The sequence below is a fragment of the Doryrhamphus excisus genome, linkage group LG7 (genome assembly GCF_037039965.1).
Source record: "Doryrhamphus excisus strain RoL-2023G ecotype Guam linkage group LG7, RoL_Dexc_Guam_v1.1, whole genome shotgun sequence".
NCBI lineage: Eukaryota > Metazoa > Chordata > Actinopteri > Syngnathiformes > Syngnathidae > Doryrhamphus > Doryrhamphus excisus.
The window spans coordinates 15,232,754-15,257,185 of NC_136363.1; the positions used below are offsets into that span (position 1 = coordinate 15,232,754).

General features: G+C 47.9%; 6 non-coding genes across 6 annotated transcripts; 5 read left to right on the forward strand and 1 right to left on the reverse strand.

Annotated features, from left to right (window-relative positions):
- The first annotated feature begins 285 nt into the window (after nt 1–285).
- trnas-gcu (transfer RNA serine (anticodon GCU)) lies at nt 286–369 on the forward strand. Its single transcript has one exon. It is a non-coding gene; the product is annotated as a tRNA-Ser (tRNA).
- Nucleotides 370–2,081: 1,712 nt separating this feature from the next.
- trnas-gcu (transfer RNA serine (anticodon GCU)) lies at nt 2,082–2,163 on the forward strand. Its single transcript has one exon. It is a non-coding gene; the product is annotated as a tRNA-Ser (tRNA).
- Nucleotides 2,164–10,950: 8,787 nt separating this feature from the next.
- Nucleotides 10,951–11,032, forward strand: trnas-aga (transfer RNA serine (anticodon AGA)). The gene has a single exon. It is a non-coding gene; the product is annotated as a tRNA-Ser (tRNA).
- A 2,326-nt stretch (nt 11,033–13,358) lies between these two features.
- trnap-agg (transfer RNA proline (anticodon AGG)) lies at nt 13,359–13,430 on the forward strand. The gene has a single exon. It is a non-coding gene; the product is annotated as a tRNA-Pro (tRNA).
- A 2,635-nt stretch (nt 13,431–16,065) lies between these two features.
- On the reverse strand, nt 16,066–16,147 carry trnas-gcu (transfer RNA serine (anticodon GCU)). Its single transcript has one exon. It is a non-coding gene; the product is annotated as a tRNA-Ser (tRNA).
- A 2,679-nt stretch (nt 16,148–18,826) lies between these two features.
- On the forward strand, nt 18,827–18,897 carry trnag-gcc (transfer RNA glycine (anticodon GCC)). Its single transcript has one exon. It is a non-coding gene; the product is annotated as a tRNA-Gly (tRNA).
- Nucleotides 18,898–24,432: the final 5,535 nt, after the last annotated feature.

Genomic DNA, 24,432 nt, shown 5'->3' on the forward strand with positions numbered 1-24,432 from the left:
TTCCGGGCAAGAACCAAAAACTCTGACTCGGAGGTGCTGATTGCTTCTCCCAGTTGCTTCTAATTCGTCTGGTAGCAAAACTTGAATTTTAGAGTCAGGTTAATTGAAAAGGTTGGCAAGCTAGCAAGGAGTTGAAACTAGAATCTCCTGACCCGCTGTCAGATGCGTTATCCTTTGCCCCACTATTCGTACAAAAAAAGACCTGTAATTTGTGCAACACCAAAACACTAATTAAGATGTGTCATTTTGAGTCAACAAGACCATGTCAACAAAGGTCCTGCAGGCGATGAGGTGACCAAGTGGTTAAGGTGATGGACTGCTAATCCATTGTGTTCTGCATGCATGGGTTCGAATCCCATCCTCATACCAATACACCAATTTTGATACCACCTGTGTTTTGAGGAAACATCATTAGAATGCAATTAATCAAAGTATCAGGTACGGTGTCGGAGCTCAAGAACGTTTTTTTGGCAGGAAAATGGCATAATATACCATTTGGAGAATGCAGGCAACGATTCCACTTCATCTCACATGTGAAGCGAGCGCTCTAACATTTGTGGTCATACAAGATTGGGATTTGTTTTTGTGTACTTCAAATGAAATGTTTTCCACATTTTGCACAATTTTCCACAGGGAAGAAATCTTTAAGATGTATCACCAGAAGTGCTGAACCGCCCAATGTGGGGCTCGACCTAGCACACAAGGAATAACTTGTTTAAGTAAACCTGTCAGACCTAGCTGACCCATCAGGAAGCCAACCTTTGTTTGTTAAATTCCCCCAGTCACCATGAGGATGGGTGCTGGTTTAGTGCATATGCAGACATTAGTTCCCATCATGTAACGATGCTGGTGCGTGTGAGGGGGTATAGCTCAGGGGTAGAGCATATGACTGCAGATCAAGAGGTCTCTGGTTCAAGTCTGGGTGCCCCTTGATGCACTCCCTTGTTTAAGAATAGTCTAGGAGTACATGAACGCACCCTTGAGAAGAGCAACAACTTGTGGAAATGTATCTTGAGTCGGTGTAATGGAACTCTGAATTGTTTCCCTTTTTGCATGGCTCCTTTGGTCATGCCAACTCAAGTGAGGTTGCTTTTGGTTTGATTCCATAAAGATATGGGAAAGTTACTGTTGTAACCCTCGATTGTATCCATTTTTGATCAGTTTTGCATTGGAGTTTATTGTTCAGGTGCATAAATGTTGAAATTAAAAGTTGATATTCCTTATGATTATGACTTGCTACTGCAGGCTGTACCTATACCTTGATGTGACTGTATTTCCTACACAGCATCAAATTGAAGTAGTTTGTTTCTACTGATTATTTTTCATGTGGTCTATGCGAACTATGTGAGCGCTCGCGGTAGTGGGGTCGATGCTTGCATTCTCAAAGGAATCCTTTGTTATATTGTCGAAGAGATGCTGGGATCGGAAATGAGTCCAGGATCTATCCCACGGCGTCAGACAAATACCCCAAACCTAATCCTGGCGCATTCGAGCGACTCGTCCCTGATCATGTTGTCGTGAAGAAACTCAGTCTAGTCTGTGATTAAATGTTCAAAAGGGATTTTTGCATTTTAAACTGCGAAAATGGCACTCAGTGGTCACTCAGGTCATTTGAAAAACTATCTACATGAGAAAACCTGTGGGGGGTATTTGTCAAGACCCGATCAACAAGGGAAGATCTTGAGGGGTCTTTCAGATTTGGTCTTATTGGGCTTTTTATGAGTTGGAATAGATTAAAGGAATCACAGACTGAAGAAGGGGTCAGCCAGACCACATTAAATCCCCAATCATTAACAGCTCACAAGAATTATATTTGGCTATACGGTTAGACATAGCGGTGAGAGACTCAGTGCATGCTGAGGGTGGTCGATAGGAACCCATGATCATAAGCGGCTGGCCCTGGGAAAGCTTAAGATGCCCATCAATCCCACTACCTCTTGCATGCCAATCAAGCGCTCTCCCCTTTGAGCTAATTCCCCCTGGTGAGCAAGAAGGCCCCCACAGTTTCCGCCACACCAAAACACTGCTTTAGATGTGTCATTTGGAGTAAACAAGACCGTGTCAACAAAGGTCCTGCGGGAGATGAGGTGACCGAGAGGTTAAGGTGATGGACTGCTAGTCCATTGTGTTCTGCACGCATGGGTTCAAATCCCATCCTCATTGGACTTGAGCTGTGCTATACAAATGCACTAGTTTTGACACCACCTGTGTTTTTAGCAAATATCATTAGCATGTACTGAATCAAACTTCCGGGACGGTGCCCCTAAGAAGCTAAGTGGTCAGGTGACATTGGACTGAACCAAGTCGCAAACAGGTTGTTGCACCCCTATTGTTGTGTGGGTACGCCCAAGGGAGGGGAGAGACTATTTAAAGGGAAGGTGTCTCTCCTAAAATGGGGAGAGTAGATTGAGGAACGTGTGAGAGAAGAACATATGAGAGTAGTTGCTGTTGTGTTGATGAGAGAGTAGAAGTAGTACAGGGTTACATTGTTGGTCACATGTGCCTGCATTTTAGCATTATTTTCTTCTAGATTTGCATATTTTTGTTGTTTGTCTGAGCCATCATATTTTTGTGTGGTTTCTGTAAACAATTTATTTTCTCCCTTGAATGAACCCCCGACATTTGGTGTCAGAAGTGGGATGATGGCCAGTCGAAAGCATATGCACAAACAGGAGCCCAACGTGGCCGAAGGCGAGGCAGGTGCTTTGGATTCGGCAATGGAGGAAGAGGATGAGGGTGGTGCTGCAGCCCCTCAAACACCCGGTGGGGCTCAGGAGGCAGTACAGCCACTTCTCACTGTGATGAAGATCTTTATGGAAGGCCAGCAGAAAAGAGAGCTGGAGGTATTGGCTGAGCTTAGGGGACTGAGAGCCTCTATACAAAGGCAAGAGGAGAGGGCACAGGAGGTGCGACTGGCTACACTAGCAGCCCATCAGGGCCCCTGTGCTGCTTAAAGTATATGCTGCTTAACGTAAAGCTTATATACTCAGTGAGAGTAGCATGTTTGTCTCCAAGAGATGTTTCATTTTGAAAACATGCGGAACCACCCTCTTACTGCAAGCACTGATGCCTCTGCTGGAACTCGCCAGGGAGTGCTGCGTGTTTGATGCCATCTCTGAGTTTGATGCCTACCCAATGCCCCGGATCGATGACCTGGTGGAGAGGATTGGTCAAGCTAAATATATCACCACCCTTGACCTCTGTAAAGGCTACTGGCAGGTGCCGTTGGAAGAGTCCAGCCGTCCCTACACTGCTTTCCAGACGCCTGCAGGCCTCTTTCAATTTACGGTCATGCCCTTTGGGCTTCAGTCTACGCTATTACTTGCTGGGGAGAGAGTTTGACCTGGAGACTGACCACCGTGCTCTAACATGGATGAAAACCATGAAGGACCACAATAGCCGCCTCACTCGGTGGTACCTCTCTCTCCAGCCATACCAGTCTCAAATTTGGCATAGAGCAGGCAAAACAAACATTGTGGCAGATTACCTCTCCAGGTTGCCGCACATCGTCAACCTTGGGGAGGAGGAGGATAATGTGATGGAGAAGAGGACTGCTCCGTCCCCATGAGACGTCGCGCTGCACAACACAAACTTCTCCCCGTGTCCGGACAACGTATTTTCCATGTGTGGACATTCAAAGGCGCACACTCGATGTCCACACGCCACTCACAATCCATACCATGCATACGCAAGACTCACCTCATTGAACCGCGAGATGGCAGCCTGCTGCCAACGCACACCGGAAGGGACTACTTCCAGAACAGTCCCCCTCAGAAGCGAAATTGGCACGCAAGTAGTGGTCAGGTGACATTGGACTGGACCAAATCGCAAACAGGGTGCTGCACCCCTATTGTTGTGTGGGTACGCCCAAGGGAGCGGCGAGACTATTTGTCTGAGCCATCATATTTTTGTGTTGTTTCTGTAAACAATTTATTTTCTCCCTTGAATGAACCCCCGACAGCCATGTACTAATCCTCACAGACTTTCTACATTCTTCACACTAACGTGCAATTTCCGCAGTGGCTTTTGTCCAATTTCCACCCGGATGACACAGCTTCTCCCCCTATGTCTCAGAGAAAGTCCAGCCGCACGACAAAAGAAAGTCATTTCAGCTGCTTTTACCCACTATCTTTTCCGAGCTGACTCAAAGCTGACTCAAAGCTCATGACCATAGGCGAGGGTAGAAATGTTGATCAACTGGTAAATTCAGACCTCTGCCTTTGGGTTCAGCTCCCATATCACTGTGGCGTGGACGTAGATCAACTGATAAATTGTCATATTAGATGCCAAGAACAAGACACCAAGTTAGCTTGAACTCTTCCAGTGGGTGGAAGGATCTCTTCCCCAACACATAGACAAATTCATTGAAATGTCAAGACAACCTCTTTTGTCCTGCTAATGTGGTCTGTTTTGTTAGCCCCGCAAACATCCAAAATCACAAGGGTTTTGACTTTGTAGGGAGCATTGTAGTACATGTCACATGTGTACTACACATGAGTTTAGAAAGGATGGGAATTTCTTCAACAGAACAAGACTTTTGATTCAAAAACATTTTGTTGAAGAAAAGCCCATTATTTATGGAACATGTTATGTGAACTACAATTCTCCCTACAAAGGAGAAGTCTTTGTCAATTGTCAATCTGCCCCCACTTTGGACGAACCGCCATGTTTCATTGTTTGGCCACTGCTTTCTGAGGTTCGCCAAGTGTATGCAGCTTTTGTTTTTGTCTTGTCAAAAAGGACTTCTCTCTCGAGCCCATTTCACGCTTGGTGAAACAGTGACAATCCAGAACCTAACCTTAAACGACAGGTTGGTTTTTTTTTGCTGTAGGGCTATGGAGCAGTGGATAACGTGTCTGACTAAGGCTCAGAAGATTTTCGGTTCAACTTTTGGCTTGCTCGGCAACCATTTCAAGGTTTCCTCGCAGGCGAATTTGAAGCAGCTGGAATGAGCAATCTGCACCTCAGAGTTGGAGTTCATGGTTCTCACCCTTGTTTGTATTCTGTGTTGTGTCTGAGCCATGGCTGGTGTGTGTTGCTTTTTGTTGTTTTCTTGCTTGAAAGGACTTGTCTCTCGACCCAATTTTACTCTTGTGTAAGTGACAGTGACAATCGAGAACCAAGCCTTAAACTGCAAGTGCTTTCGTTGGAGGGCGACTGGTGCAATGGATGACACATCAGACTACAGATCACAATTTTCCAGGTTCAACTCCTGGCCAGCTCGGCAAACTTTCCAATTGACCTGAGTCTAAAGTTAAAGTTCTGCCTGCAGACAGATTTGAAGCAGCTGAAATGGGCAAACTGCACCTCCGAGTCTGAGTTCATGGGTTTCACCCGGAAAAGGACAGCTCTGGTCTTCATGAGGTGCACCCGAGCACCTCATGTGCTCGGGTGTGTTGCACCAACCTCCAGACATCCTGTACACTACCATGTCACATTGCTTATTTATAACAGTAGGAAAGAGAAGTATTCCTTCTGTGCAGAGCTTCGACCATGTTCAGAGGGAGGCAGGGGTGTTCCTCTTCGAGACGCTCCCCTCTGGCAGGAGGCTGCGGTCCATCAGGACCAAAACCTCACGCCACAAGAACAGTTTCTTCCCGTCTGCTGTCAGTCTCATCAACAAGGCCCGGAACCCCCCCCGACACTCTTCACACGCCACCTCTGCCTCATCCTGCCACTTTGACACTTTCATTATATGCGTTACATTAACGCTGAGTTTGGACTCTTAGGAAAAACAGTCAGACTGCACTTCCGGAATAACAAAAAAAAAACAGACTGTTTTTCTGTATATTTTGTATTTTTCATATTTTGTATTTTTCATTCTTTTTTAATAGATGTGTCTGCACCTACTATACCAAAACAAATTCCTAGTATGTGTTTGATCATACATGGCAATAAACTTTTTCTGATTCTGATTCTGATTCTGTGCCTCCATTGTCAAGGCGGCTGGTATGATATGGTATATTGGCTCCTGAATCAACTTTGCTGCCGCCCTCAGTAACCTACCAAATTATCAATACCACATGGCTTATCGCTTTTAATGGAATGCAGTTGGAAAACAGTTTTCCGACCTCATCTACACTTTTCTTCTTAAATTGAAAACTACACAGTTTATCCTACATAATATTGTTCTTTATAGTAGAATCTGACAGTCTACCATCAACATCCATCATCTGATATCTAATCAAATTTACTTTATTAAAAAAAAATATTGGCGCTCTCCCCGCCGCGGACATTTGGACAGGTTTTGAGGGGAGATAGGATTTGTCTTGGTCCTCGGTCGAACGGTTAGGGTCATCTTTAAGCGCTATTTGCGAACTGCTGTCATCCAGAAGCGACTGACAACAGAAATACGAATAAAACACGTCAATAAATGAGACTTAAGTTTCTGGTAAGTACTACACAACAAGATAAGGTGCTCAACGGGAGAAGGCAGTTAGGACTGGGTTTAGGGTTAGACCTAAGGCTGTATTTGGCATAGAAATCAGGATTGGGGCTAAGATTAGTGTTTGGTACTTGGGAACAATAAATCAAGGACTGGGTTTCTTCACTATTCGCGGAGAACACGGCCAGGATTAGGTTATTTGTCTGTCGCTGAGAGATAGATCCTGGACTCATTTCAGATTCCATTGGAGACTGTGGGCATCGATCCCACTTCCTCTCACATGCAAAGCAAGCGCTCTACCATTTGAGCTAATTCCCCTGCTGTTACACTGTTGGCAGAGAAGGTTCAGTGTGATAACTATTTTGACTCCTTTGCCGGAGTACGTCAAAGCGACACTGTCTCTGCCTTTCATAGTGCAGCCATAAAGCAGTCCCTGGTGGTCTAGTGCAGGGGTCGGCAACCTTTACTATCAAAAGAGCCATTTTACCCCCTCGCTCACTGAAGAAAAATAGAATGGAGCCGCGAAACATAATTTAACAGCAGAATATAGGGGCTGCATAGCGGTCGAGTGGGTAGCGCCCCCATGCACGCCTTAAGAAATGTGTAGCAACATGCTCACATACAGAGCAATTTGCTAGTCTCCCAAGATTTTGATTGAGGGAATTTTGGGATATCACAGTAGAGAAAAAGTGGAGTTGATCAAGTACTCTTGCTAGTATAGGGCCTCACAGAAAGTCGGATTTTGTTCAAAAGATGCATATTTTCCTCATTTGGGTGTTAAAACAAATACTGGAGCATTGCAAAGGGAGCCACAACAAAGAGGCTGAAGAGCCACATGCGGCTCTGGAGCCGTAGGTTGCTGACCCCTGGTCTAGTGGAAAGGCTTTGGTGCTCTCACTGCCGCGACTAGGGTTCGATTCCCGGTCAGGTAACTGACATTTGGACAAGTTTTGAGTGCTTTCAGTGCTATCTGCAAACTGCAGTCATTCTGAAGCGACTGACAACAGAAATACAAAAACATGTCAATAAATGATAGACTTGAGTTTCTGGTAAAATAAGGAATTGAATGGCCGTGTTTGCAGTCAATGGTTTGGCTTTTAATTTCCTCTAACATTGGCTGGATGGGTGGCCCTTTTGAAGAGTGAAGTTTAGGTCCTTTAAGCCAGCCAATCAAGATTTTTTGATGATGGTGATCCATGGGAAATCCTCAGACCAAAAATGTGTCAAAGGATCCATGGGAATCCATGTGAAATCCCCTGACCAAAACCACTTGACAAGTCTCATGGTTTTTAACAAAACTGGCAAACACTTTCCATTGCATTTCAACTTATATACAACAACATCATCTGTGAGCTTTTGAGCTTTTGACAAGTTGTTGTGGCCGAGTGGTTAAGTGTTTCTCCGTGCAGGTTCAAATCCTGACGACAACATGCAGTTTCAGGGGCAGTCATGGTGTCAAGACTTCTCCTACCAAAAATGTGAGCCGGAAGGACCACCATGGGTCATCCTAAATACACAAGTCTCATGGTCGCTGATTGAATTGAATTGAACAGTTTCCCTTGCACTTTGACACCAAAACGGCGAGCCAGACGGACCAGCATCCTAAATCCCAATAAGTAGTTGTGAGCTGGAAGGACCACAATGGGTCATCCTGAATAGCACTTTTAGTTGACAAGTCTTATGGTTGCATTGGAAAACCCAAACTCGTCAAGTCGTTTGTCGCTGCTTGCTCCATCTGTGCCCGCAATAAAGCATCCCATCGCACATACACCACACACATAGGTCAGCCATACGGGGCAGGCCTATTTTTAATTGCACAATCTACACAATACCATCTTCACACACACAGGTGTAGCGGGCTGGACCGGAGAGCCTACTGCCTACCCCCGCGATTGGCCCGCTGGCTGCTGGGGCTTGGCGGCTCGCTCGGTGTGCCCTGGGCTGCAGGATATTTTGGTCTGGTCTGCCTGGCCTTCCTGGGGGTCCCGCTGGAACCAGCTGACGCCGGGGCTTGCCCTGGTGTCATGGTTGGCGCTACCTCCCTGGGTCTGTCCTGGGTCGCGGGCGCCAATGTGCCCTTGGGGGGGCGTTCACCGGCCTCCAGGCGGTGGGGTCCGCGCTGCTGGTAGCCGGAAATCTACGGTGGTGGCCTTGGGTTGTTGCGCTGTGGTGGCTGCTGCGGGGACCGGGCTGTGTGTTGGGAGGGGGCCTGATCCTGCTCATGGGGACAGGGGCCTGGGTGGCGTGTGGGGATGGGGAGCATGCTCCTCGGGGTGGGGCCTGCTGGGGGGGCGGTGCTCTTTCGGGCGTTTGGGTGTCTGCTGCCACTGGTCCTATGCTCTGCCGCATCGCTGTCCCTGTCTTTGCCCATCCCCAGTCTTGCCTTAGGGCTCGTCGGGGATGGTTCTCCGGTACGTGGGTGGAGCGCTGCTGGTTCTGGGGGCGGGGGGGGGGGGGGGGGGGGGGGGGCTGGCCCTCCCAGTGGATGGTGGGGTCCGTCGGTGGCCTTGCGCTGGTCTTAACTCCTCGGCTCTGGTGCTTGGCCTCCCCGTGACTTGGAGCTATGGCTCTCCCTCACGGGGGTGAGCTGCCCGGCGGGTGTCGGCCGGCCCAGTGGAGCGCCTCACCACTCGCCTGCTCGCCCCCTCCGCTTGCTCATATGCGGGCCTCCTCCCCTCACCCGCTCCTTTGTCTGCCACACTGCCGTAGCCCTGATGCCGTGGTCGAGGGGAGTCTGGGGGTGCTATGCCTTGGCGGTCCGTACCTCCCTGGGCCCCGGGGCCTGGTTGTGGGTCTGGGACCCCTGGTCCCCCGCCCTGTGATGCCCCGGACGCCCCACCCGGGGACGTCCACAGCATGTGCTTGCATGTGTGTGTATTGAGTGGATGGGGTGTGCATGTGTTTGAGTTTATTTTATGTATTTATTGTTTTAAATACTTAGATAAATAATGATTAGTTTTATTATAATTATATATATATATATATATATATGTGTGTGTGGGTGTGTATGTGGGTATATGGCCATATAGATATACGGGGGGGGGGCTCTGCGGGGGTCTGGCGTAGGGCGTTCCATCTCTACCGCCTGGTCCTCCATGGGGCAGTGTGCCCGGGCCTCTTCTGTCCTGGCCGGGGCGGTCCTATGTCGGTGGTCAGGCCTGGGGTTGCCTGGGGCGGGCCTGGTTCTGCTTTCTGGGGATGTATGGGGGGCGGGAGGCGGTGCCTCCGGCCGTGGACGGGCTCCCTTCCGGCCGGCAGGGGCGCCCCTGTGCCCACGGGTGTGTGGCCTTTGATGCCCTTCTGCCCTAGTGGGGTATGGTCTCCCGCTGGTCTCGGGGGTGCGGCTCTCTTCCGGCCTGCTGGCGCCCTGTTGCCGGTTGGGATTGCTCCTCCATGGCCTCTTGCTGGTCTCTTCGGGGAGTTGCTTCGGGGGCGGGTCTTGGGGAGTCGGCCCTGGCTTTGCCCACACCCACGGGGCTGGAGGATCTCTGGCGGTGGGGGCTTGACCTGGCTGCGCGGGGCGGGGTTTGCTGGGTGGTAGAAGGCAGTCTCTCTCCTTTTGTCATTCTCAGTGACAATTACACATTCACACACTCGCATTCACATACACAACACACCTCCATATGGGCACTCACAGCACATGGGTGCTTCTCTATACAATCTACTATCTTATCCCTGATTTTTATATAGTATTTGTATGCTATTATTACAGTAATAATGATGTCAAGCAGTGAGATTTTAATTACTGTAACCGTATGGTTGCAATTGTGTTTACTATCATGGGTCATGTCTTCATCGTTACTATTGCTACTGGTAAGTTGGACTGTTTCATTTCACTGATATCATCTCCAGTGTGACCCTTAGCCCTCATTGACATTTAACTGTTCTGTTTGTCACTGTTGTTGTTTTGGGAATTCTTGTTGCTGCTGTTTTTGTCTCTCCCTCTACTGCCCCCCCCCCCCCCCCCCCGCCGACCCCACCTTTCTCTTCTCTCCTCTTCTTTTCTGTTCTTCTTCTTGCTCCGGTCCAGTCGCTCCAAATGGCATAACAAAAACATCAAATAACGGCAAATAAAATTTCATGGTACAGGGAAGTTGTAGCCAACACCTTTCCTGACACAGAGCAAATCTGTCTAGCATGTAAGGGCATTTAGATCAACAATACTATCTGCCCCAATGGCTGGACGGGACAAAAAAAAAAAAAAAAAAAAAGCATCCCATCGCCCTTCTGCAGGACTGTTACATCCCCTGTCCATCCCACCGCGGCCATGGTCTTGCATATGCCCGGACTTTGTCACTGCCCTTCCCCGCTCCCTGCAGTTGCCACACAATGAAACACGATGATGTGTCCAAAGTGGGAGCAGATTGACAATTGTCCAACTTGACAAAGATGTGTCCTTTGTAGGGAGAATTGTAGTTCACATAACGTAATGTTCCAGAAATAATGGGCTTTTCTTCAACAAAACAAGAAATCACAATCACGGCTTGAAAGGTTTAAAAGCCAGCTGTGAAAGAAACACCTGAGCCATCCTGGGGCTCACCTTGATGCCTCTGCTTGTGGGGCAAGTTGTTGTGGATGAGTGGTTAAGGCAATGGACTAGAAATCCATTGGGGTTACCCCGTGCAGGTTCAAATCCTGCCGACAACGTACAGTTTTGGGGGCACTCGTGGTGTAAAGACACCTGAACAAAAAGGTGAGCCAGAAGCATCACGGATCATCCTAAATCCCACTCAGGAGTTGTGAGCTGGAAGGACCACAATGGGTCATCCTGAATATCACTAAATTGGCATGCAATTATCCTTGCAATTTAACCACTGGTCTTTTGGGGCAGTCATGGTGTAAAGTCTGTGACAATGGAGATCCAGGTGAAATTGCTTGGATCTTCATGGTTGCTGACTGAATTGACAAACAGTTTCCGTTGCACTTTGACTGATAAACTGATACACTGATAGACTGATATACAATGGCATAATTGGTGACGTTCTGTACATTTTACATGTTGTTGTGGATAAGGCGATGGACTAGAAATCTGTTGGGGTTTCCTTGCGCAAGTTCAAATCCTGCTGACAACGTGCAGTTTTGGGGGCTGTCGTGGTTTCAAGACTTCTCTGATGGTGGTCCATGTGAAATCCCCTGACTTGGGAGAGCATTAGGCTGAAGTTCTAAAGGTCCCTGTTTCAAGCCCGCCCCCAATATATGTTCCACAAAAAACAAAGGATTCCTTGGAGAATGCGGGTATCAACTCTGCTCCTTCTCTCATGCTAAGCGAGCTCTCTACCATTTGAGCTAATTCCCCTGGTTTGGCGTATTTGTCGGATGCTAATGGATAAATCCTGGAGTCATTTCCGATACCAACATTTCTTCTACAAAAGGCAAACAACTCCTTGGAGACTGTGGGCATTGATCCCATAACAAATGGGATGTGTGGATGAGTGGTCTAAAGCGCCAGATTAAGGCTCCTTTCGCTCAGGAGGCACTGGTTGAAATTCCACAGCTGGCATTTTCCTGGTCAGGTCCATTATGCACGACTGGAATGATTTGGCAGCAAAGGACTGTCAGATTGTACAACACAGCTGAGCACTTCGAGAAGAAGATTAATAGAGGTCTTGCTCTAGTGATAAGGGTTTCTTTTAGGACTGGTTGTTGCAACCGCAACCGCAACCCTGCTCAAGGTTCAATGTTGTGACATTGTGACATACAAAACAGGAACTCCCCATCGTGACAGGCAGAGCTACTGTCCACTATACTAACGAGGATTGCTGCTGAATTGATGTGGTGTCGATTGGCCAAAGGGGAATTCAGAAAAGGCTTGTGGCCCATGACCGTTTTTATGGTAGCTGGAGACTTCAATCAGTGAAATCCATCAATTTTCTGGACCGCTTATTCTCATCAACGGACTGTATTCCCCACCCGTTACCAGCATGGGGACATTCCAACCCAAGATGAGAACATACTGGACCAGGTACACCGCAACATGCTGTGTTTTGTTGAAGAAAATCCCATTATTTCTGGAACATGTTACATCAACTACAATTTTCCCTACAACCCTGAGAGGTTAAGAGTCCGATGCTCTACCGACTGAGCTAACCGTACCTTTTTCTGCTTCAGATAGCTTTTTTTAATTGATCTTGCCTTTCTGGTGTTTGATCATTTCCACAGTCGACCTTGTTGGGAATTGTGTTCATACAAGAATGGGGTTTGTTTTTGTGTGTTTCAAATGAAATGAAATTGTCCACCGGAAAGATATCTTTCAGATGTATCAAAATAAGTGTTGCATCACCCAATGTGGTGGTCGAACCTACGACCCTGAGATTAAGAGTCTCATGCTCTACCAACGGAGCTAATTGGGCCTTTTACTGCACCAGACATCAATGTTGTTCTATTTTTAAAGGGGCTGCTTCGTAAATTCTCCAGTCAGAATCTATCCAAATGTCAATTCCCTGACCTGGAATCATACACAGGCCACAGAGGTGAGAGGACCAAATCCCAGCCACTAGACCACCAGGGACTGCGTTACGGCTGCACTCTGAAAGGCAGAGACTGTGTCGCTTTGACGTACTCCAGCAAAAGACCCAAAATAGTTATGAGACTGAACTTTCTCTGCCAACACTGCAACAGCAGGGGAATTAGCTTAACCGGCAGTGCGCTTGCTTAGCATGTGAGAGGTAGCAGGATCAATGCCTGCATTCTCCAATAACTGTATTTTGTGTGATTTAATGTTCCCAAGTACCGAACACTAATCCGGGCCCCAATCCTGATATCTTAGTACCTGGTCCTGTGTGTTCTCATCTTGGGTTGGAATGTCCCCATGTTGGTAACGGGTGGGGAATACAGTCCGTTGTGTATTCTGCTCTTCATGAGGTGCTCGGGTGTGTTGCACCAGCCTGCAGACATCCTCGGTCTTCATACCTTGAAGGCCCTTTGCCCAGGTCAGCGCAAGAAAATAAGGACCACAGCTATTTGCTCAAACAAGGGCTTGTTGGTCTAGTGGTATGATTCTCACTTAGGGTGCGAGAGGTCCCGAGTTCAATTCTCGGACAAGCCCTTGGACCTGATTATAACTTTTTTTTTTAACTTGGTTTGTGTGCGGGGCGACACACGGCTTCCCAGGTCCAGTTGAAAGTCAGGTACCTCACATAGTTTCCATAAAGTACCAAGGGATTGTGCTGTTGCCCTTGTATTTTGAGACATTTGCAAGTCCTGGGTGCCTCAGTTTGTAGAGCATCAGACTTTTAATGTGAGTGTCTAGAGTTCAAGTCCCTGTTCAGGTCGTGAGTTGTGGCCCACTTCCCTTAAATGTTAAACCCCAACCTCTTTTGCCTTAATAATGTGGTCTGTTTACTTAAACCTCCAAATGTCCAAATTCACAATGGTTTTGCCTTTGTAGAGAGCATTGTAGAACATATGACGTGTTTACTACATATGATATCAGAAATGATGGGTATTTCTTCAACAGAACAAGACCTCTGATTCAAAACATTGATTTGACGTGTTGGAGAGAAAAAAAACAGCAAAGGAGCAGCTGAAACACAGGCAAAGCACTGCTGGGATTTGAACCACGGATCTATAGTTTACTAGACAAGCACTTTGACCAACTAAGCCACAGCGCTGGTGAAGGAGTGTCTTCAGTGTTAGGTGAACCACCGCATGACGGAAACCACAAGCGTGGCCAGGCTTTCAAAAGGACTGGTGAAATCATGCCAGTCTAAGCGGACAGAACGGACGATTATTCTCCTCCTTGGTCTTCGCTGTGTCAAGGATGAGGATGTTGTTTGCACGCAATGAAACCACAGCGGTCACCTCCTTCCTATAAGCCCCTTCGTGCAGGCCACTAATGCACCCGATCAGTCATCCGGGAAATATGGATTGTGTGCCCAAACTGGGGACAGATGCTTGTGTACACACCTTCAGCGATCAAGCACATATCCTTGTTCACATTTGTCACCTTGGTTTTTTTGTAAAAGAAGGAATTGAAAGGCCATGTTTCCACCTGGGGACCTTTTGCGTGTGAGGTAAACATGATAACCACCACACTATGGGCTTTTAAGAGGACTGGTGGAGTCACAAAGCAGTTGCCACACAAAAGTGGGGGCAGATTGACAATTGTCCAAATTGACAAAGATGTGTCCTTTGTCAGGAGAGTTGTAGTTCACTTAAGTTGTTCCAGAAATAATGGGCTTTTCTTCAACAAAACAAGAAATTACAATCAGGTAAAAAAGTCAACATGTATAAGACAACAAAAATAAGACATGTAAAAAACTGGTGAAATACAGTGGTCTCCATCCTCCAATATTATGTGTCAGACAAAAGAAGAAAGAAGAAGAAAAAAAAATAAAAACAGTGCCAGGGCCCACGAGGATGGAAGTGACTGAAATCAAGTCAGCTTTTGAGCTGGTCATGCCTAATTCAATACAGATAATCATTCTGGAAATGACTAAACTAGAAATGAGGTGCGTGTTTGGGGAGAAGTGGAAAGAGTTGGACTAAACCCATTTAGATGCATATTTGGGGCTCCTCTTCCTGGCTGGGGTTGACGAGTCAAAGGATGAATCGACAGCAAGTCTGTGGGATGCAGCGACAGGCAGAGAGAGCTATATTTTGAGCCGCAATGTCTCTGGAGACTTTTCACATTTTCTCCAGAGTGACAGAGGACAGTGTGGGACAAGTGGGTAGAGCAGCTTCCACTTCTCTATAACCCAGGCCCTAATATCACAGTGGATGAAAGGCTGGTGGCATTCAGAGGTCGCTGCCCATTTAGGCAATACATGCCTTCCAAACCAGCTAAATACGGGATAAATATCTGGGCAGCGTGTGATGTAAACACTAGCGACGCATTGACCATGCAGGGTTTTTTTTTGTCTTTCAGAAGTAACAAAGTGGTGAATCAATTAAAAAAACAGTTTGGATATGTATATTTTTTATGAAAAACAAGTGAAGTATCCTAATTAAACCATTACCTGTGAGAGGTAAGGTACACCGTTGCACGAAACATTGATAGAATAGTTAGTAATGGAGTTAGTAGTGAATAACTAACAATGCTTGTGGGGATTTTTTTGGTTTTGGACATCTTTCAGATAAATAAACATGCAAACTGACCCGGGAACATCATGGCTGTTCCTGACAAATGAACATAACGGGAGGGTTAAGGTGACTACACTTCCAAAGTTCTCAGCTATGACTGAACCTCTCGCTCCTTTGTTCCCTGAGAAACTAGGTTGGCTGTGGAATTGATCAAACATCAAGAAGACCACATCAATTAAAAATGAATTAAAAAGTGATATCTTGTCCGAAAAAGGCCCGGTTAGCTCAGTCGGGAGAGCATGAGACTCTTAATCTCAGGGTCGTGGGTTGGAGCCCCACATTGGGCGGTTCAGCTCTTTTGGTGATACATCTTAAAAATTTCTTTCCTGTGGAAAATTCTGCAACATGCGGAAAACATTTCATTCGAAGTACACAAAAACAAATCCCATTCTTGTATGACCACAAATGGTAGAGCGCTCACTTGCATGTGAGATGAAGTGGAATCGATGCCTGCATTCTCCAAATGGTATATTATGCCTTTTTCTTGCCAAAAAAGCATTCTCAATCTCCCACATGGTAGCGGATACTTGGATTAATTGCATTCTAATGATGTTTCCTAAAAACACAGGTGGTGTCAAAACTGGTGCATTAGTATAGTCCGATGAAGATGGGATTCAAACCTATGCGTGCAGAACACAATGGATTAGCAGTCCATCACCTTAACCTCTCGGTCACCTCATCGCCTTTGTGGGCATGGTCTTGTGGACTCAAAATGACACATCTTAATTAGTGTTTTGGTGTTGCAGAAATTGTGGCAGCCTTCTTGTGCAGCGGGGGGATTTAACTCAAAGGCTAGAGGTCTTGCTCTACATGCAAGAAATAGCGGGTTTGATACCCGTATTGTCGAAATGATATGTTATGGCTTTTTTTTCCCAACAAAAGTGTTCTTGTTCTCCGACATCGTACCTTATACTTTGATTCATTGCATGCTAATAAAATACAGGTGTGGTCAAAACTAGTGTATTTTTACATCACCACACTTCAAGTGGACAGACAATCTTGTCTTTTCAGACAATACAATTACAAAAGCAACACACACCTGCCATGACCCTGAATCGGCCGGGGTTGCTGCGGCCACAACACAGAGTAGGAACCACTATACGATTACGGCTGTGAGCTATGCTTTTCTGGGCAAGAACCATAAACTCAGACTTGGAGGTGCAGATTGCTCATTCCAGCTGGTTCTTTTTCGTCTGCGAGCAAAGCTTGAATTTCATGTGGGTGTTGTCCTGGCGGGAGAAACATTTTAGCTTGTGTGGGCACGGCTTCCGTGACAAAAGCCCATTTTCCTCTCCAGTAAATGTGCATCAGCTGAACACTTTGCAGACCTAATGCTGTGAACATTTGCGCGAACTCAAGGTCGGGTCCTACATCCTGTTTGTGTCTGATTGTAACATGATATGCATCAGGATTCTGTATGTCACCTCCCAACTGCACTTGTCTGGTCTTAATATGTAATTGGCTGTGTTGTCGTGATCAATGTTGATGAAATCAAGAGAACAAAGTCACCCCTTTACAAACTATTTGCCAACTCACGATGTAAACAGCAATTGTGCTCCTGTCCTGGCCGGGGCGGTCCTATGTCGGTGGTCAGGCCTGGGGTTACCTGGGGTGGGCCGGGTTCTGCTTCTTGGGGGTGTGTGGGGGGCGGGGGGCGGTGCCTCCGACCGTGGACGGGCTCCCTTTCGGTTGGCGGGGGCGCCCCTGTGCCCACGGGTGTGTGGCCTTCGATGCCCTTCTGCCCTAGTGGGGTATGGTCTCCCGCTGGTCTCGGGGGTGCGGCTCTCCTCCGGCCTGCTGGCGCCCTGTTGCCGGTTGGGATTGCTCCTCTATGGCCTCTTGCTGGTCTCTTCGGGGAGTTGCTTCGGGGGCGGGTCTTGGGGAGTCGGCCCTGGCTTTGCCCACACCCACGGGGCCGGAGGATCTCTGGCGGTGGGGGCTTGACCTGGCTGCGCGGGGCGGGGCTTGCTGGGTGGTAGAAGGCAGTCTCTCACCTTTTGTCATTCTCAGTGACAATTACACATTCACACACTCGCATTCACATACACAACACACCTCCATATGGACACTCACAGCACATGGGTGCTTCTCTATACAATCTACCATTTTATCCCTGATGTTTAAATGCTATTGGTATGCTATTATTACAGTAATAATGATGTCAAGCAGTGAGATTTTAATTACTGTAATCGTATGGCTGTAATTGTGTTTACTAGCACGGTTCATGTCTTTATTGTTACTATTGCTACTGGTAAGTTGAACTGTTTCATTTCACTGATATCATCTCCATTATGACCCTTAGCCATCATTGACATTTAACTGTTCTGTTTGTCACTGTTGTTGTTATGGGAATTCTTGTTGCTGCTGTTTTTGTCTCTCCCTCTACTGCCCCCCCACCCCACCTTTCTCTTCTTCTTTTCTGTTCTTCTTCTTGCTCCGGTCCAGTCGCTCCACATGGCATAACAAAAACATCAAATAATGGCAAATAAAATTTCATGGTACAGGGAAGTTGTAGCCAACACCTTTCCTGACACAGAGCAAATCTGTCTAGCATGTAAGGGCATTTAGATCAACAATACTATCTGCCCCAATGGCTGGACGGGACAAGACAAAAAAAAAACAAAAAAAAAAAAACAAAAAAACAGCAATTGTGCTGAAACCTGGGATTGAACCAGGGACCTTTAGAGATTCAATCCAACGCGCTCCCAACTGAGCAATTTCAGCTGCAAAGGGGTTTCTCTGCTTTTTCAGTCTGGGCTAAAAGTGGGGGTAGGGTGAAGCTGTGTCTGTGCCACACACTATGTTGCTGTGTACCTGGTCCAGTGTGTTCTCATCTTGGGTTGGAATGTCCCCATGCTGGTAAAGGGTGGGGAATACAGTCCATTGATGAGGATAAGCGGTACAGTGGAGTTCACGGGTTGAAGTCGCCAGGTACCATAAAAATGGTAATGGGCCACGAGGGTGTTCTGAATTCCCCTTTGGCCAAATTGGCTAAATGGCCGTACAAAAAGCACCATACTTGGAGCCTGTGGTCAATGTCAACAGTTGGGCTAATTCAGTTCTGTTGAGACGGTGATTATGTACCAAGTCAGTTATGTCAGTCAGGATTTGGTCAAGGTTGTTGTGTGGTTTTGGCATGGATAAGGCTATGTATCTAAATTTAGGAGGAGTCCATGGTCTGTAAACATAGTAGAAAAACAGTAGAAAAAGGCCTGGTTAGCTCAGTCGGGAGAGCATCTTACTCTCAGGGTCCTGGGTTCGAGACCCACATTGGGTGTGCTTGTGAGGAAGACACTTGGTTTGTGTGCGGGGCTACACAAACCTTTCCAGTTTGAGTTAAAAGTTAGGAGCCTCAGACAGGCATTGGTGGTTCAGTGGTAGAATTCTCGCTTGCCAAGCGGGAGGCCCGGGTCCGATTCCCGGCCAATGCACTATATCTAAGCTTTTACCCAGAGCTCATGTTGAAAAAGGACAAAGGCTCTTTTCCTGCGAAAGGACAGAACTCAGAATGACACCTGAAACGTAACAGATCAGACCACCTGAGAGTTAAGGTGCACAGCACTTGAGTACTTGCACATTTCTGTCAGAAGTGGAAACTTACTGAAACCTTACTGCAGTAATGCGGAATTGGTCAGCGTGTTCGGCTGTTAACTGAGAGGTTGGTGGTTCAAGCCCACCCAGGGCCGCTCAATTGACACATGTGTTTGGCTTTGGGCTCCCTCCCTTGTATGAACATTTTTCCCCATCGGGGAACTGTTTTTGTGTCAGTGCCAGATGCACAGGATATCCTTTTTTACTAAAGGCATCATTGTCAAGTTTGCATGCTTCGCAGGCACTATGCTTTAGTTGGTCAAATTACATGCCTAGTAAAGAGGGGCTCCTTGGTTCTAATTCCAGCAGTCCTCTACTGGTATTTCCATGACTCTGGTTTTCATACTTTTTATCAGAGGTCATGTTGAAGAACAAAGAGTGTTTTCTGGAGAAACCCAAGACCCAGGATGCAATAGGTCTGCTTTGTATACTTTTCAGCAGCGGTCATGTTGAAAAGCACCCCTGGTTTACTGCCCAGTGGGAGCAGCCTCGGCCACTTTAGAATGAAGGGTGACGCCACTTCAAGATGCAAGAAGCTGTCAGAAGTGGGACTTGTGATGGAAAAAAATATATTTCACAGGTATAACAGAGGTTACACATTGTGTGAATTACTTTACGGCCTATTGTAGAGCTTCAACATTAGCATCCGAGCACATCCTGCTGTCCCTTCAAGGATGGTGGCACAGCAGGAGGTTATCTGTAACCTGGGGTTTGGGACAGTGTCGGAGGAGGTCATTCTTTGATCAAAGCTTTACCTTCATGGGCCAGGGAACATCAAGAGGTCCCACCAAATGGTTGACCCAAGGAGGTTACCTCGCATGGGTGTGACAAACCGTGCCAGAAGAATGGGTGTATGGACTAACCCCCATACATGAGGGTGGCATCGGGGGAGTGACATGAAAGTCTCTTTTCTATTGTAATATAATTTATTTGCATGCTATGGAGTATAAAAGTTCCCGCCAAGAGACCACTCTTGGCCAGACACCTACAGACCGCCGTGCATACTGTGTGTTGTCTGACCCCTTTGTTTTGCAAAGGTAATAAAAACTGCCAGAGTTATGTATTTATTTCAGGCATTCTCTATCCTACTTAGGATGATGGAAATTTTTTCCACAACAGACTCAAACCCACGCCTCATTAGAGACTGCAACCTGAATGCAGCGCCTTCGACTGCTCGGCCATCCTGACCCTCCTGAGCCCACTTTTTAAAAGGCATTCATACACTCTGCGTTTCGTTTCCCATGTGGTTATTATGTTATGTTAGTGTCAGGTTCAAACTCCTGTGACACTTGTAAAAACACTTAATTACAGAAGAGACAGACAACGAAATTCAAAATTTCTCGCAGCGAGGAGAGTGAAACAACATACCCAGTGACATGCCGCTCCACTCTGAGTATGCCATTCATGCTCCTCTCTTTTTATTTTCTTTAGGAGGTCCCTAATACATGGTCGTGCAACTCTAAGGGGAGGGGGAAGCAAGCAGTTGCGCGAGCTGTACTTGTTGTATATGTGTGTGTGTGTGAGAATAATTACTTTTTGTGCATGTGTTCTTGTCTTGGCACATTTTGCATGATGAACAGGAACATCTTCAAGGTCACTGCTGGCATTCCCAGGCACCTGCAAGATTAGTGGTGCTGGGAGTTGCTGGTCAGCGTCATGGAATGTTCCTGCTTCAAAACACTCAAGACTATTGTCTATTGTCTAAGCAAACAGATTTAAGGGTGATAACTTAACACTATAATAATTGAATTTACATTTTATTCTAACATTAACTAGCGTTATAATAATTGTAATTACATTTTATTCTAAGTTAGTCCAGATGAACAGCCTAGTTATTTGTGTCAGTCCCAGGGACCATTTCTAGACCCTCGTGTGACACTTGTGTTGGAGAGCTTCTTTTGGAGTGCCCTTGCATTCTTCCCAATTGGTATACCCTTTGACCGATTGACACACGACAAATGGCGTCGTCTCAACGTTGGAGCAGTTTATGTCTAGAAGAGTGACGGCACCATTGCCAGCGTGACCTGCTCGGCTGGCGCTGTGGCTTAGCTGGTCAGGAGATAAACAGGAGATCCTGGGTTCAAATCCCAGCAGTGCCTGGCTGCTTAGTCCATGAAGCTTTGGCAGCTGATTTCTGACCCATGTACCTCTTTTCGTCACTTGCCCTTCAAAAACGAGTCAATGGTGCATCCACAGCTGACATTATTGTTGTGGATCCCGTTACGCCAGAAGGTGCTTGAACCCAAAGAGTATGACATTGTGATGTTTTGTCATTCAGCACAACTTTGCAGAGGCTCATCCACTTGATAGTTTTTTTTTTCTCTTACAGTGTGTCCCCACGTGGCATTGGTGGTTCAGTGGTAGAATTCTCGCTTGCCAAGTGGGGGCCGCGTGTGTGGTGTTGACATTTGCTGCCAGCCAATCAGGATGCAAGAGAGACGTCGGAGAAGCAGAGAGACTTCAGAGAAATGAATTCAGGTTTTCAAATCCTGTCTAAGCCATCAGTTAAGTCACTGTTTTCTTCTCCACAATATTATTGTTTTCCAATTAATCGCTGTATCATTACAAACTATTCCTTTCAGGCTTATATTGATACCAGTGCTTGAAATAAAATACAAAATCAATGCAATGTCATTCATTCATTTTCTACCGCTTTTCCTCACGAGGGTCGCGGGGGGTGCTGGAGCCTATCCCAGCCGTCTTCGGGCGAGAGGATCAATGCGATGTAACAAAGAATATTTATTTATCAGGTTGCCACACTCAAGAACACTCTCAATAATAAAAAATAAATAATAATCTACATGTAAGCACTTATGAATAATCAATACATTGTTCACTTATTTTGCCGTCTTTGTTTCTCCTTTTCATAGACAGGAGAGGCCTGGAACTCCCTCCAGCTCATCTCTTTTTTTATCCTGTGCTAATTGGAAATGAATGGGGAATGTTTCGGTCGTTTCAGCAGACCCGGAGACCCGGGTCCGATTCCCGGCCAATGCAACAGGGCTGTTTTTTGTCATATCCTGGTGCCCTTGCTCTGTTCCCCAGTCTCCTCCCTGTTTCTGTGTCTCCTCAGATCCTCGGTTCCTGGCTGGAGGCGGAGCTGCTGAACGCACCTGAAGCCAATTACCCCACTAGCTCTTAAGCAGACTGCAGACAGCTGGGGAACGCCGGATTATTGCACTACCAACGCTACGCTACACATGCCGCTGCTCTTCCTTGTTACACCTGTTGTTTCTGCGTTCAGCAGCGCTCGCCTTCAGCCAGCGTATTTTTGTGTTTTTTCCATGGTGCTCTCACCCGACACCATCGCCTTTAGTTTCTCCCCTTTGGGCCGAATAAAGCCGTCTAAATGTACTTACCTGTCTCCAGTCTCCGTGTCTGGAACCAGACTCACCAGGGACGTACGTAACAGAATAATCCGGCCAAAAGAAGAGGTATGGACCCCGGCGACGCGGACCCGATCAAGAAGTCCCTCCACCTCCAAGCCATGCGCCTCTCCAAACAAGAGGAACAATTCGGCGCTCTCGGCGCCAGCGTGCAGAACCTGGCCGAGCAGCAAGATGCTCGCATGACCGCCCTCGAAGCCCAGCTCAACGCGGTGCTCTCGGCTCTGCAGGTCCACCCGGCTCTCGCCACACCTCCGGTGGCGGACGTCCCTCCGGATCCTTCCCCTCTGCCGACGGTGCCCAGCTCGGCAGCCGTGTGCCCTCAGCTCTCGAAACCGGAGCGATTCTCCGGCGACTCAGGTGACGTGCGCACCTTCCTGACACAGTGCGAGCTGCACTTCGAGCTTCAAGCGGCCGCCTTCCCCACGGAACGCGCTCGAGTTGCCTTTGCCACCTCCCACCTCACGGGCAAGGCGGGCGCCTGGGCCACGGCGGAATGGAGCCGGCGCTCGGCCATCTGCTCCTCTTTCTCCTCGTTTGCCAAGGCCTTGGAGCAGGTGTTCCAGCGTAATCTCCCCGGCCGCGAGGCAGCTCGGACCCTCCTGAGGCTTCGCCAAGACAGGCTCAGCGTCTCGGACTACGCGATCGAGTTCCGCGCGCTCGCAGCCATGAGCGACTGGAACCCCTCAGCTCTCCTGGACGTGTTCTCCGACGGGCTCGCGGAACGAATCCGAGATCACATGATCCCCCTGAAGACGCCGAGCGATCTGGACGAGTTGATCGCCTTGGCCGTCCGCATCGAAAAGCGCTTGAACTTCCGCGAGCAGGACCGGCTCCTCCGTCGCGCCGCGCCGACCTTCGTTCGGAGATCCCCCAACGAGCTGCACTTCAACGACAGGCCATCCGCCTCCATGGGGACGACACCTATGCTGACTCCGGAGGAACCGATGCAGCTCGGCGGACATCGCCTCACGCCGGCTGAGAGGAGGCGTCGCATTCGGCTTCGTCTCTGCATCTACTGCGGACAACCCGACCACAACATCTCCCGCTGTCCACTCCGCCCAGACAGCCAACGCTCCCAAGCTGCGGGCACGCCCTCTCCTGGTTCGTCGGTGATCTCTCTGGCCGCGCCTCCTGTCTCAACCACGCCGGCTGTCAGCCGATTGCAGCTGCCAGGTACACTTTCCTGGTCTATCAGCTTAGATATCAAGACTTTTATCGACTCTGGCTCGGACGACTGCATCCTCGACGAGGCATTTGTGGTTAGCTCGTCTATCCCTGTGGTTCTGCTATCTACACCCAAAGTTGTACACTCATTGGACGGGCGCCACCTCGCTAAGGTCACTCACCAGACCCGCTCTCTTGTGCTCCGCCTATCTGGCAACCACGTTGAAAACCTGTTCTTTTTTTGTCATCCCCTCGCGCTCCGCTCCGGTGGTTTTAGGGCTTAATTGGTTAAACAGACACAACCCTCACATTGACTGGACGAAGCCAGCCATAGCTAACTGGAGCATTTTCTGCCACACACATTGCCTTAGGGGGGCGTGTCCCCGTCTGCCAGCCACTCGCGCCGCTACTCCCGAACCCATCGATCTCTCCTCGGTTCCCTCCGCCTACCACGATCTCCGTGACGTGTTCAGTAAAAGCAGGGCCATGTCACTCCCCCCTCACCGTCCATACGACTGCAGTATAGATCTTCACCCCGGTGCCACACTCCCCACCTCACGCCTGTATAATGTGTCTAAGCCGGAGAGAGAGGCACTTGAAGAGTATATTTCCTCCTCTCTCGCGTCGGGTCTCATTCGCCCCTCCTCCTCTCCTCTAGCTGCCGGCTTCTTCTTCGTAGAGAAGAAAGATAAGTCCCTCCGCCCATGTGTGGATTTCCGCGCCCTGAATAATATCACGGTCAAAAATAAATACCCACTTCCCTTGCTGGACTCTGCGTTTAACTCCCTTCACTCAGCCAAGTTTTTCACCAAGCTCGACCTC